The 12,601-nt window shown below is 43.2% G+C and overlaps 1 protein-coding gene and 1 pseudogene across 3 annotated transcripts in view; one reads left to right on the top strand and one right to left on the bottom strand.

Moving 5' to 3' along the window:
• The window catches only part of JADE3 (jade family PHD finger 3), a 173,009-nt gene that overhangs the window by 159,964 nt on the left and 444 nt on the right, over positions 1–12,601 (bottom strand). The window lies entirely within an intron of this gene.
• LOC144230761 (large ribosomal subunit protein uL11 pseudogene) lies at positions 5,789–6,271 on the top strand (annotated as a pseudogene).

Here is a 12,601-nt window from a genome sequence, read left to right on the forward strand (position 1 = left end):
GTTTGGTGATGATCCAAATTTCTTATCTTGTGGGGAGGTACTCCGGTTTATACACTTGAGGAATGCCTATCCTGGGCTTGGTATACAGCAAGCACTAAATGAATGTTAGTTGATGCTGAGGTAGTTTTTGCAGCCTCTTCACTAAGTATAGCAATGTACTAAATTTTGGTGAACGTGAATCTTTAATGTGGAGAGGGCAAGTAAAATCAAAAACGGGCACGCGATCCAATCTTTGGGTATTACAGAGGACTCCCATACACATGGTCCTGAACTTTTTCACCACTAAAGCAAACTTTTAAAATTTCCCCTAGAGGACGGCATTGCTTTGAAGGCTTGCCTACTAAACACATAACATTTATGGATTACTTAATTCTCCTATTTTAATTAAAGATGAATGTTTCTGACAAGGCTCCGTTAAACATGAAATAATAACAATAACATCTGGTATGCCAGACACTGCTCAGCATTTTACCCTTAACCTGCCATTAATTCCACACACCAGTCCCAGTGGTTACCATCATTAACTTCATTTTACAAAGAGAAAACTGGGACACCAAGAGGTTAAACTCACTAAAGGTTGCAGAACTAGTAAGAAAGAACCAAAAGCATGATTCAAACAACTAGAGTCTCCACTACTCTATCCATTCTAGCATTAAAACTCCAGCGAACTAGTTTTACTATGAACATTAGTATAATTCTACCAATCTCATGCTCAGGTATTTGGCTTAAAAATGCAAATATATGTGCATATAAATATTTGCACATGCATTCTTATGGCAGCTCTACTTATAATTAGCAAAAACTGGTAACAACCCAAATGTGGTACATTTTTGCAATGGAATGCTACTCAACAATAAAAAAAGGAACTAACTATTGATGTACACAGCCTGGATGAATCTCAAAAGCATTACGGTGAGTAGGGAAAAAAGCAAGACTCAAAAGATTACATTCAGTCTGACTCCATTTATACGACATCCTCAAAGTGATAAAACTAGTGATGGAGCACAGATCAGCGGCTGCCAAGGGGGGGGCGGGGGATGAGAAAACTGTGACCGAAGAGGTAACATAAAGGAGTTTTAGGGGGTGATAAAATGGCTTTGTACCCGGATTATGATGGTGGTTACACTGATCTATACATTTATCAAAATCCACAAGACTATGCATATCCCCCAAAAGTCGATTTTACTGGATGATAATTAAAGAAGAGGGTAATAGGCCAGAGCTACACTACAACATGAAGCAAAGAACCATTAACGGGCCACACGTCCAAACTGAATGATGAGCTATCCCCTTAAACAAACATTCCTTAAAAGTTCAATAAATTTGTGGGGCGCCTGGGTGGCTTAGTCGGCTAAGCGTCCGACTTTCGCTTAGGTCATGATCTCGCGGATTGTGGGTTCGAGCCCCGCGTCGGGNAGCAATTTGCATAGTAAAACAAAAATAAGCAATCAAAATTAACCCTCAGAAGGATAATGTGATGAAATGAGGATGTTATAAGATGTCACGGACAACCATGGCTCTTTCTACAACTTTTCCATTTTTACTAGAATGCATCTCTAGTGTATCTCTAGTATAAGTAAAAACAGAATTAAAAAATTTTCTAAATCCTTCTAGATTGAAATGGAGATATCTCCCAAGGTGCAATATCCTTCCATCCAAAGGGTTTCCACTGCCTTTGAGAACCTCTTGGTTACTCTACTTACCAGGTCACGCTTGTATTCTACTCAACACCTACTGCCTCACCTACAGCACAGTGGGCACTTAAATATCTGCCGACCTGAACTGAACTGCACCTGGAAATGTGGGGAATAAAAATGGCAAACACGTGGTTACTAACAAAACTATACTGTGGAAAGACCAAATCAAGCTCTAATTTTGAAATGAGGCAAATTATTTCTGAGTGCTAATGATGCTCTTGATAATTAGGAAGGCAGATACAGAATTCTGAAAGGGAGCAAGACAAACATATAACATACTGCCGGTGGTGTAGAGGTTCTCTTTTAATGTTTACTTTTGAGAGAGTGCGTGCACGGAGGGGCTGAGAAACAGGAAGACAGAGGATCCTACGTGGGCTCCACACTGATGACACAGAGCCGGATGCGGGGTTCAAATCCTCAAACTGTGAGATGACTACCTGAGCCGAAGTCGGACACTTAACCAACTGAGTCACCCAGGCACCCCTTGAAGACTAAAATATGCAGAACTCAAACGCAAATCAATTATTCCTGGCTCCCTAGCCATAAAACCAGAGCATGCAAAGAGGTGAGAAAAAGAGAGGAAAAACTGACCTGTCACTGAGTTTCTATGGGCCCTGCACTGCATTAGACATTTATATAGATTGAAACTTATTTTAGGGCTCCGGTTTTGGCTGATTTGTAAAGGACTGGAAAGCCATCATTCTCACCATTACGAGAAAGAAGCTAGACAAACTGAAAAAACCAAGGACTCTTCTTGGACCTATGAGAGACCTGAATACAGGCCAAACCACCATCCGGATATCTGAAGAGACGGACGCCTGCAGGAAGGCACAGGATCTTAGCATGTAAACTGGTAGGAAGATTAAACCAGAAATTCTAACAAATTACCAAAGATCAGAGTATGGGATGTCATGAGAGTACGAGGCTCCTAGGCTCTACATGGGGTGGAGGAATTCCCATCCTCTTACAAGTTTTTCCTACAGGAATCCCGCCAGGCTCTTAGAGAAAGAATCGGGGAAAATCCCAGAGAAAGCTCCCATCCCAGTGCTGGCTGGCTGAGGAAAACAACACCCACTGTGAAATCCACCCAGACCCCTTTCCTTTAACTCCAGTACAGAACAAAAGGCTTAATCTGTAGGGGGAAGGGCTTAAAACCCTCGGCTTAAGGACACTGGTGGATACTCACTGCAGCTGGGGAAGAGGAAGACAGGAAAAAGAAAAAGCTTCCCCCCTGGAGGATGAGCAGGCATTCGAGCAGGCATTCTTGTAAAGGACACACTCAAGACCCAGGCTCCAATACCTGCCTAAGTCTGAGGTTTAATCAAGTCATCAGAAAACTCCCTCCTCCCCCACCATCCACCACCTGGCAAACCAGCTATGTGGTTAGTAAGAGTGGAATACAGCTGGGAGGGCTGTAAGAGACAGCTCTCAGGACACAGCACAAAGGAAAAACCCGAAGCCAAGCAGGAGTCAAAAAAGAAGGTATCACTAGAGGAGTCCGCAATCTCTGGTGCCCTACCAAAACCAAACACCAAACACCAGCCAGCTCCTGACTCGATGAACTCAAATCCTCACACCAGAGGCCTAGCAGAAGGACACCTGTTTTCTTCTCCAAACACATCAAATATTTACCTCAGTATCTCCTGCCCATGTGCACTTTCAACAGCTTTCAACAGCTTTCCAGCCACATTCAGCTTCTCATGAGACATAGTCAAAGGCAAGAAAATATTCCAACTGACAAAGCAATCATCAAATTTAGACTCCATATGAATACAGATGTTGGGACTATCTAGAATGAAATTTAAAAGAATTACGATTAATATATTAAAGACTCTAGTGGGAGAGTTGCATGGCTGGCAACATGCAAGACCAGATGAATAATTTCAGCAAAAAGACAAAAAGTAGAAGAAAGAAATCGAAATGACAGAAGTAAAAAAACCCAAAAAACCCAACATGCTCAAAAAAAGGAAAAAAGAAAAAGCCCAACATGCTAAGCAGTAGATTAGACACAGCCAAGGAAAGATTCTGTGAGCATAACAATCAAGTATTGGTGAGATCAATAAAAATTAAAATAAAGAGAGACAAAAGAGTGAAAAAATAGAACACAGCATACAAGGACTGTGGGGAAATATCAAACAGTGTAACATACTCGTAAATTGGAATTCCGGAGGAATAAAAAAACAGAGAATGGAGTACAAGAATGATTTGGAAAAAAAAAAAAAATGAGAACGCTCCAAAATTAGTGACAGACAACAATACATAGACACAAGAAGCTCAGAAGAACACCAAGCAGGATAAATATGACAAAATAAAAAAAAGCTACATCCGGGCAAAAACCAAGAGCCTGAAGGCAGTCAGAGGAAAAGAGACCCATTAACTATAGAGAGAAACCGGACAAAAATTGCAGCCGACTTATCAGAAACCACGCAAGCAAGGCAACGCTGGAATAATACGTTGCAAAGGAAAAGAATGGCCAACTCAGAATTCCACATCCCACCAAAACGTCCTTCAGAAGGGAAGCAACCAATAAAGACTCTCAAAAGCAAAGAATCTGCCATCGGCACACCTGGCACAAAAGGAACGTTAAGGAAAAACTTCTTCAGGCAGAAATTGATGATTAGGGTAGGAGCTTGGATTAGCATAAAGAAATAAAGAACACTGGAAAAGTAATAAATGAAGGTTGAGTGTAATATTTTATTTTCAAAATGTTTGAAAAGCCTATTTTCAAGACACCAGCCAAGGGTCAATCTTCTAAGAAGGCCTGCTAAAAGGAGCAAGCAGCATCAGGACTGCTATGCTAACTCTTTTCAGCACTATAGCGTATATATATTTTAAAAACATACAACTAACACTTAATGGTGAGAGATGGAATGTTTTTCAAGATTGGAACAACTTAAGGATGTCCTCTCACCACTGCAATTTTGGGAGAGAAGGAAAAAAGAGTACTCCTATTACCTCATTTTAAGACTTACTAAAAAGCTACAGTAAAATCAAGACAGTGTGTTAATAGCACAATAATGGACACACAGATCAATGCAACAGAATAGAGAGAGGCCAGAAACAGACCCACACAGGCACAGTCACACTTCTGACACAGGTGCAAAAGCAGTTTTAATGGAGAAAGGATAGTCTTTTCAACAAATGTTCTGGAACTCCTGGACATCCATATGCAGGAAAATGAAACTTAACACACACCTCACCTGGCGGGAATGCAAAATGGTAGAACCACTTTGGAAGACGGTTTGACAGTTTCTTATAAAAACTCATCAGTCCCACTCCTAGGTATTTAATCAAATGAACTAAAACACTTATGTTTCACCAAAAATCTGTATGCTAATGTTTACTGCGGCTTTATTCATGAGCACCAAGAAACTGGAAGCAGCCAAGTCATCCTTCAACGGGTAACTGTACGGACTGTGGTACACCCATGCAATGGAATGCTATTCAGCGATAAAAAGGAACAGGCTATTAATTCACATAAAATGGATGAATCAAGCAAAAGAAACCAGACCAAAGAAGGCTACATATTGTTATGATTCCACTCATATGAAATTCTGGAAAAGGCAGGACCTTAGCTAAAAATTCAGGAGTACACGGAGGCATTTCTATGAAACAAAACTGACTGGATACGTGTATTTTTCTAACAGCGACAGCTGTTGGGAGGGAGTCCATGGAAGGTCACGTCACCGTCACCATATACCATCTCTTTTTAAAATAAATTTGGTTTTTAAAATAGGGTAATGTATCCACATGGCTTAAAATTCAAAAGGTACTGGGGCGCCTGGGTGGCTTAGTCGGTTAAGCGTCCGACTTTCGCTTAGGTCATGATCCCGCGGTTTGTGGGTTCGGGCCCGCGTCGGGCTCTGTGCTGACTGCCAGCTCAGAGCCTGGAGCCTGTTTCAGTCTGTGACTCCCTCTCTCTCTGACCCTCCCCTGCTCACGCGGTCTCTCTCTCTCTCCTAGAAATTAAAAAAAAAAAAAATTAAAAAAAAATTAAAAAGGTACTTTTGACTTTCAGCTTGGAGGTGGTGAAGGTGCAACTCTCTTTGGTCCTCCCAAATCGGGGTTATCTGACACCAGCCACCTCTACCATGCCGCCTAAGTTCGACCCCAACAAGATCAAAGCTGTGTACTGTGTACCTAAGGTGCACTGGTGGGGAAGTCAGTGCCTTGTCTGTCTGGGCTGCAAAGACTGGCCCCCTGGGTCTGTCTCCAAAAAAGGTTGGTGATGACACTGCCAAGGCAACCAGAGATTGGGAGGGTCTGCGGACTACAGTGAAAATGACCACTCAGAACAGACAGGCCCAAACTGAAGTGGCACCTTCTGCCTCTGCCCTGATTATCGAAGCCCTTAAGGTACAGCCAAGAGACAGAGACAGGCAGAAAAACATTAAGCACAGTGGAAATATCACTTTTGAGGAGACTGGAAACCTTGCCCAGCAGAAGCAGCACCGATCTCTAGCCAGAGATCCTGGGGACAGCCCCAATCTGTGGTCTGCGATGTTGATGGCTGCCCCCCTCATGACATTACAGATAACACCAATAGTGGTGCGGTGGAAGGCCCAGCTAGTTAAGAACTACCAAAGAAGGGGCACCTGGGTGGCTTAGTCGGTTAAGCGTCCGACTTTCGCTTAGGTCATGATCTCGCGGTCCGTGGGTTCGAGCCCCGCATCGGGCTCTGTGCTGACTGCCAGCTCGGAGCCTGGAGCCTGTTTCAGTCTGTGACACCCTCTCTCTCTGGCCCTCCCCTGCTCACGCTGTCTCTCTCTCTCTCTCTCCTAGAAATAAATAAAAATATTTAAAAAAAAAAAAAAAAGAACTACCAAAGAAAATATTTCAATAAAGGATCAGCCTAAAAGTCAAAAGAAAAAGAACAGCCAAAAAGAAAAAAAAAGTCAAAAGGTATATACAAAAGTTCATGCAGTGAAGAGTCTTCCTCCAACCCTCTACCCTGGCTATATATGCCCTATAGCTATCAGTTATCTTGAACACTTTTCCAGAAATATTTTATGTCCAAGTAAGCAAAAATGTACACATTATACAGTGCACATTATTGCCCCAGGAGCTATCACAAATGGTAGCATACAAGACACACTGCTGTTTCCTATTTTCCTTAATTTTGTACATCTTAGAGATCATGCAATATCAGTGTAATATCCTACTATAATAACCAAGCCTTGATCAATACTTACAATATTACCAGTATTTTGATATCATAAGCAATACTCCAAGTAATATGCAAATATTTGTTGAATAAATTCTTGGACGTGTTTGCTGGGTCAAATGATATATGCCTTTATAATTTTGATGGCTCTTTTCAAGTCACTGACTTTCAAAATGTCAGGGATTTTCCATTTTTAATTTTTATCCTAGGAGGGAAGAAAGGAAGCTAAGATTCTATCACCAGGCAATTTTCTGGAGGAACGTACATCGCTAAGATATACAAAGTGAGTCTTCTCAGTTTCCCACACACGCTTCCTAGGGTCTAGTTGCATTTTCATGTAATATATTTCAGGCCACAAGCTGGTTGCAAAGCCTATTTCAATTATGTGAAAGGTGTTAGTTACTTGGGAAAACTTCACAAGCAAAGGCCAAAGGCCGATGCCCCAAATTGCTGGTCACTGACCACTCACTTCACAGCACAATACTGGGTTCTTCACTGCAACCACAGGGAAGACTTTACAAACTTTTTTTTTTTTAAACGTTTATTTATTTTTCAGAGAGACGGAGAGAGAGAGAGAGAGAGAGAGAGAGAGAGAGAGAGAGAGAACACAAGTGGGGGAGGGGCAGAGAAAGAAAGAGCCACAGAATCCGAAGCAGGCTCCAGGCTCTGAGCTGTTAGCACAGAGCCCGAAGCGGGGCTCAAACCCATGAACCTCGAGATCATGACCTGAGCCAGAGTGGGAAGCTTAACTTACTGAGCCACCCAGGCACCCCAGAAGACTTTGAAATCTTTGACCAAATAAACACACCTACAGAGAATCCTTTGTCTTTATTGTAATGCCCAAATAAGGATTTCTTCCCAGGTAAAAACTATAAATCACATAAAGGTTATAAGGAAAGGCTGCAAATGTTTCTCTCATCTTTCAGGTAGTGATGGATTTCCAATTAACTATCTTTTTGCTGGACTACAAAATGCAGTACAGCCTAGTACACTAAGTTTTTTTGTGATAAATCTTGAACAGGAGGTGAGGAAACCCATGAACTCCTTTGTTAATAGCTACACAAAATCAGTGAGCAGTCAAGCCATCACAAGAATATTTACATCCAGGGCACACTGTCTCCCTTCGGTTTCCTTCTGGAAAAAACGTCACTCAGCTCCACACTTAGAAAAGAAAATGGCACAATCGTATTAGTCTCGAGACTACACTACATTTAGAAATGAATGTTTAACAAGATTTATCAAAGGAAAAATGGTTACACTAATAATTATCATACATCATGGCAGTAATGGGCCCCGTTTTTTTTGCATCTCCTTGTATTTGCACCTTTAATTTTTATAAGTTTATTTAGAGAGAGAGCGAGAGAGAGAGAACACATGCATGAGCAGAGAAGGGGCACAGAGAGAGGGAGAGCAAGAATACCATGCAGGCTCTGCAGGTTCAGCATAGAACCCCATGCAGGGCTTGAACTCAGAAACTGTGAGATCATGACCTGAGCCGAAATCAAGAATCGGACGCTTAACCAACTGAGGCAGCCAAGCACCTCGTATTTGCACCTTTAGATGGTTTCCTCCCACTCTGACTCTGGGCTTAGCCAAGGAAGCACTTNAAGAGCCACAGAATCCGAAGCAGGCTCCAGGCTCTGAGCTGTTAGCACAGAGCCCGAAGCGGGGCTCAAACCCATGAACCTCGAGATCATGACCTGAGCCAGAGTGGGAAGCTTAACTTACTGAGCCACCCAGGCACCCCAGAAGACTTTGAAATCTTTGACCAAATAAACACACCTACAGAGAATCCTTTGTCTTTATTGTAATGCCCAAATAAGGATTTCTTCCCAGGTAAAAACTATAAATCACATAAAGGTTATAAGGAAAGGCTGCAAATGTTTCTCTCATCTTTCAGGTAGTGATGGATTTCCAATTAACTATCTTTTTGCTGGACTACAAAATGCAGTACAGCCTAGTACACTAAGTTTTTTTGTGATAAATCTTGAACAGGAGGTGAGGAAACCCATGAACTCCTTTGTTAATAGCTACACAAAATCAGTGAGCAGTCAAGCCATCACAAGAATATTTACATCCAGGGCACACTGTCTCCCTTCGGTTTCCTTCTGGAAAAAACGTCACTCAGCTCCACACTTAGAAAAGAAAATGGCACAATCGTATTAGTCTCGAGACTACACTACATTTAGAAATGAATGTTTAACAAGATTTATCAAAGGAAAAATGGTTACACTAATAATTATCATACATCATGGCAGTAATGGGCCCCGTTTTTTTTGCATCTCCTTGTATTTGCACCTTTAATTTTTATAAGTTTATTTAGAGAGAGAGCGAGAGAGAGAGAACACATGCATGAGCAGAGAAGGGGCACAGAGAGAGGGAGAGCAAGAATACCATGCAGGCTCTGCAGGTTCAGCATAGAACCCCATGCAGGGCTTGAACTCAGAAACTGTGAGATCATGACCTGAGCCGAAATCAAGAATCGGACGCTTAACCAACTGAGGCAGCCAAGCACCTCGTATTTGCACCTTTAGATGGTTTCCTCCCACTCTGACTCTGGGCTTAGCCAAGGAAGCACTTCCCTACTTCAGCTGATGGGACGATAACAAGCGTGCCACAGGCACACACTTGAGCAAGTGCTCGTGCGCTGGTGCTCACTCTCACAGGCCACTCTCTGCACCTCTGAGGCCACGATGTTAACAGACCCAGACTGGCCAGCCGAAGGAGAGACTACCTAGAGTGGAGATGAGGCATCCTTGCTTAGGGCCTCCTAGACCAACTGGCCTGACAAGCACCAGATGTGTGAGCAAGGCCAGCTGAGATGATCCAACCACCAGCTAGCCACCCTCCCTGCCCCCGAAAAGCTAACTGACACAGGCTACTTCAGAGTAAATATGTTTGCGGTCTGGTACATACGGAAAGGGGAAGAGAACACTGGCTTTCCTCCTGTGAAGTTCATTCTGCACATAAGAAGTAGTTTCAAACAGAAAAACCTGCAGTACCTGGATGAGAATAAATATATAAGTACTGAAAAACTGTCTACGTCTTCCCAGATTCTCACAAATGTGCTGTCTGCCATCACAGATGGCACACACCAAAAAAACAAAAAGCATTAAAAATTTCCATTTAGTCACTGAAGCATCTTTATCATGATATATTTAAACCAAAGTCTTATACTCAACAGTTCCATTTCTAACACTGAGCAACAACTCAGGCTTCCAGGAACGACTTCTCTCAGTTTTACTTTCCCCCATTTGACAGGGCTCAGCGAAAGCCGAAAGCCTATGAGGCATCAGATTTAGTATAAATCTAATGAAACCCTCTAGAAACATTCTGCAGGCCCAGCTTCTTCCAGCACCACAGCGACTCTTTTTAGCCATGTTAATGGTGGGCAGTGGAAACTGTTTAAGATCTACACATCTGGGCCAGAAACACTACTTCCGTTGGATCACGAAGTGGGACACTGAAGGGGAAATGACTTTAAGCTACTTTTGTTGATGCCTCACTAGATGCTTTTCTGGATTACACACGCCATGCCACCACCCCCCCCAACCCCTGCCAACGCACCCCGTATGGTTTAAGGGGAAAAACACCTTCCAGCAGCCTCCCATTGCCCTTGGAATAAAACACAGGCTCCTTAATGAGGTCCCATAAGGCCCTGTCAACCTGCCCCTGCCCACTTCACCTCTCCTTCCCCAGGTCCTGGCCAAACCTCTGTGGATCCTTTCCGCATCTCTCTCCTACCTCAATGTCCTCACAACTCCTGGTGTTCCCTCGGCCTGACGACCCCTTCTCCCTCTTACCTTGCTTATTCCTGCTCATTATCCAGGGTCTGGGGTACACTGCTAGTCTCCCTTACAAAAGCATTCTACCCCTTACAGGCTGTGTGACCACGGGCAAGGTACCTTGGCCTCGTACCTCACAGAGATATCCTATACCAAGTACCTTAGGACAGTGCTCAGTACAGAGGAGATGGCTAACAAGTCACAGCTGCTATTGCTATTGCCCCTTATAGTGATCTCCATCACAGCTCTCAGCACAATCAGCAATTACATATACATTTGTAGGAAAAAGGGAAACGCTCCTTTGTATCCCATCTTAATACCTAATACTGCTCATGCTATTTCTCCACATGCTGTTTTTTGCGGGGCGAAGATAAAATGAATGTTTACAGAGCGATTTTGCCCTCAATTAATTATTACCTTGGAGATGTGGTTAGGCAGATGAAGAAACTGAGGCATACAGGAGTACCGGCCAAGATCAAGCGGTAGATTCGAATCCAAGTTGGCCTGACCCCATAGCCTGTATATACAGGCTGCGTATAGACAACACCAAAGGCTTTCCTAACTCACGGACCTTGTTATCTCAGAGCAGCAAGCCTCAGAGAAGACGGATCTTCACATTCTTCTCCCACGTATCTACTCTTCAGATCCTTAACCAGTCTGGCGTTTAAGCACTTCCTGTGAACTCCTTCAACAGAATTCTCTCCCCCCTCTCACCGTGATAGATTTCCTTCTTCCTTTACATTGGATGGTGAACACTTAGTGGGATGGGTTACCTATCACCTCTTATACCCCTAGCAAATAGGAGGCACTTAGTACATGTGTGCTGAACGAATTAAACAATAAATGACAATGTTTATAAATGATAAATGGAGTTTATCGTAACCACCTTTACACCTGATAATGACTTCTATATGGAGCACCAGAGACTGACTTCACATGACTTACGCATATGCCCTTTACAGCCACAGGGAGACTCGCCTCTACCTCTGGGGCGCTGCATCACCACCAAAGTCCTGCTATCCTCCACAGCTACACATGAGCCGCCCTTCAGAACACGATGCCCTTGACAAGTGCCAATCTCTGGTTACTTTCAAATGGTTTAGAAAAAGAAACAGAAAGAGCAAATGATAAAGCAAGCGGGAGCAAACTATCAGTAATCCGTGACCTTGGGTAAAGGGAACACAGGAGTTCTTTGTACTCTTCCCGCAACGTTTCTGTAATTATAATCAAAATAAGAAGCTTTTAAAATCTAATAGAGAAGAGCTGTCCCAGGAGATTCCGACACACAAGGCCTGGTGTACTGGCCATGCTGATAGCATATTCTCTTGTCAGCTATTCCAGAAAGCACATTCCAGGCTTGGATTTCCTTGCCTGTCAGCCAACATCAACGGACGAGGAACTCCTTGGGTAGCAGAGCTCAGCTATGGCCTCTGGGTTGTGACGGAGATTAAATTATTTGCTGCTAAAGAATACTAATGAACACATGGGTATCTCCTATGGGTCAAAACCCTGGTACCATTTCCCCACGCTCGGCCCCCTACATACTTTCTTCAGCAGAGTGCCTTCTGAGTTACTTTTCCCCAAACATAGCCATGGGGTCAGGCAAATTCTCCCCAGGACCCTTCTTTCTGTCTCCCAAGAGAACCAAACAGGTAGTTCTGATGGTAAGAGCGTTACTGCTATTGTCTACGGAGAGACCTGGGGGAAGAGGCAAAAATAACCATGGGGGAGTCACAAGTATTTCAGAAAACAGAAAACCGAATNAGTTCTAAACCACCAAACACTCACCCCTCACCTATAAGGTGTGGTATGTAACTTATTCCTTGATGAGAGATTTTTTTTTTAGTTTTTTAACTTTTATTGGGGGGGCAGAAAGAGAGGGAAAGAGGGAGAGAGGAGGGAGGGAAAAGAGGAGGGGGAGGGAGTGGAGAGGAGTGGGGAGGGGTGAGAGGTGG

Source organism: Crocuta crocuta, unplaced genomic scaffold (genome assembly GCF_008692635.1).
Source record: "Crocuta crocuta isolate KB4526 unplaced genomic scaffold, BGI_CrCroc_1.0 scaffold610, whole genome shotgun sequence".
NCBI lineage: Eukaryota > Metazoa > Chordata > Mammalia > Carnivora > Hyaenidae > Crocuta > Crocuta crocuta.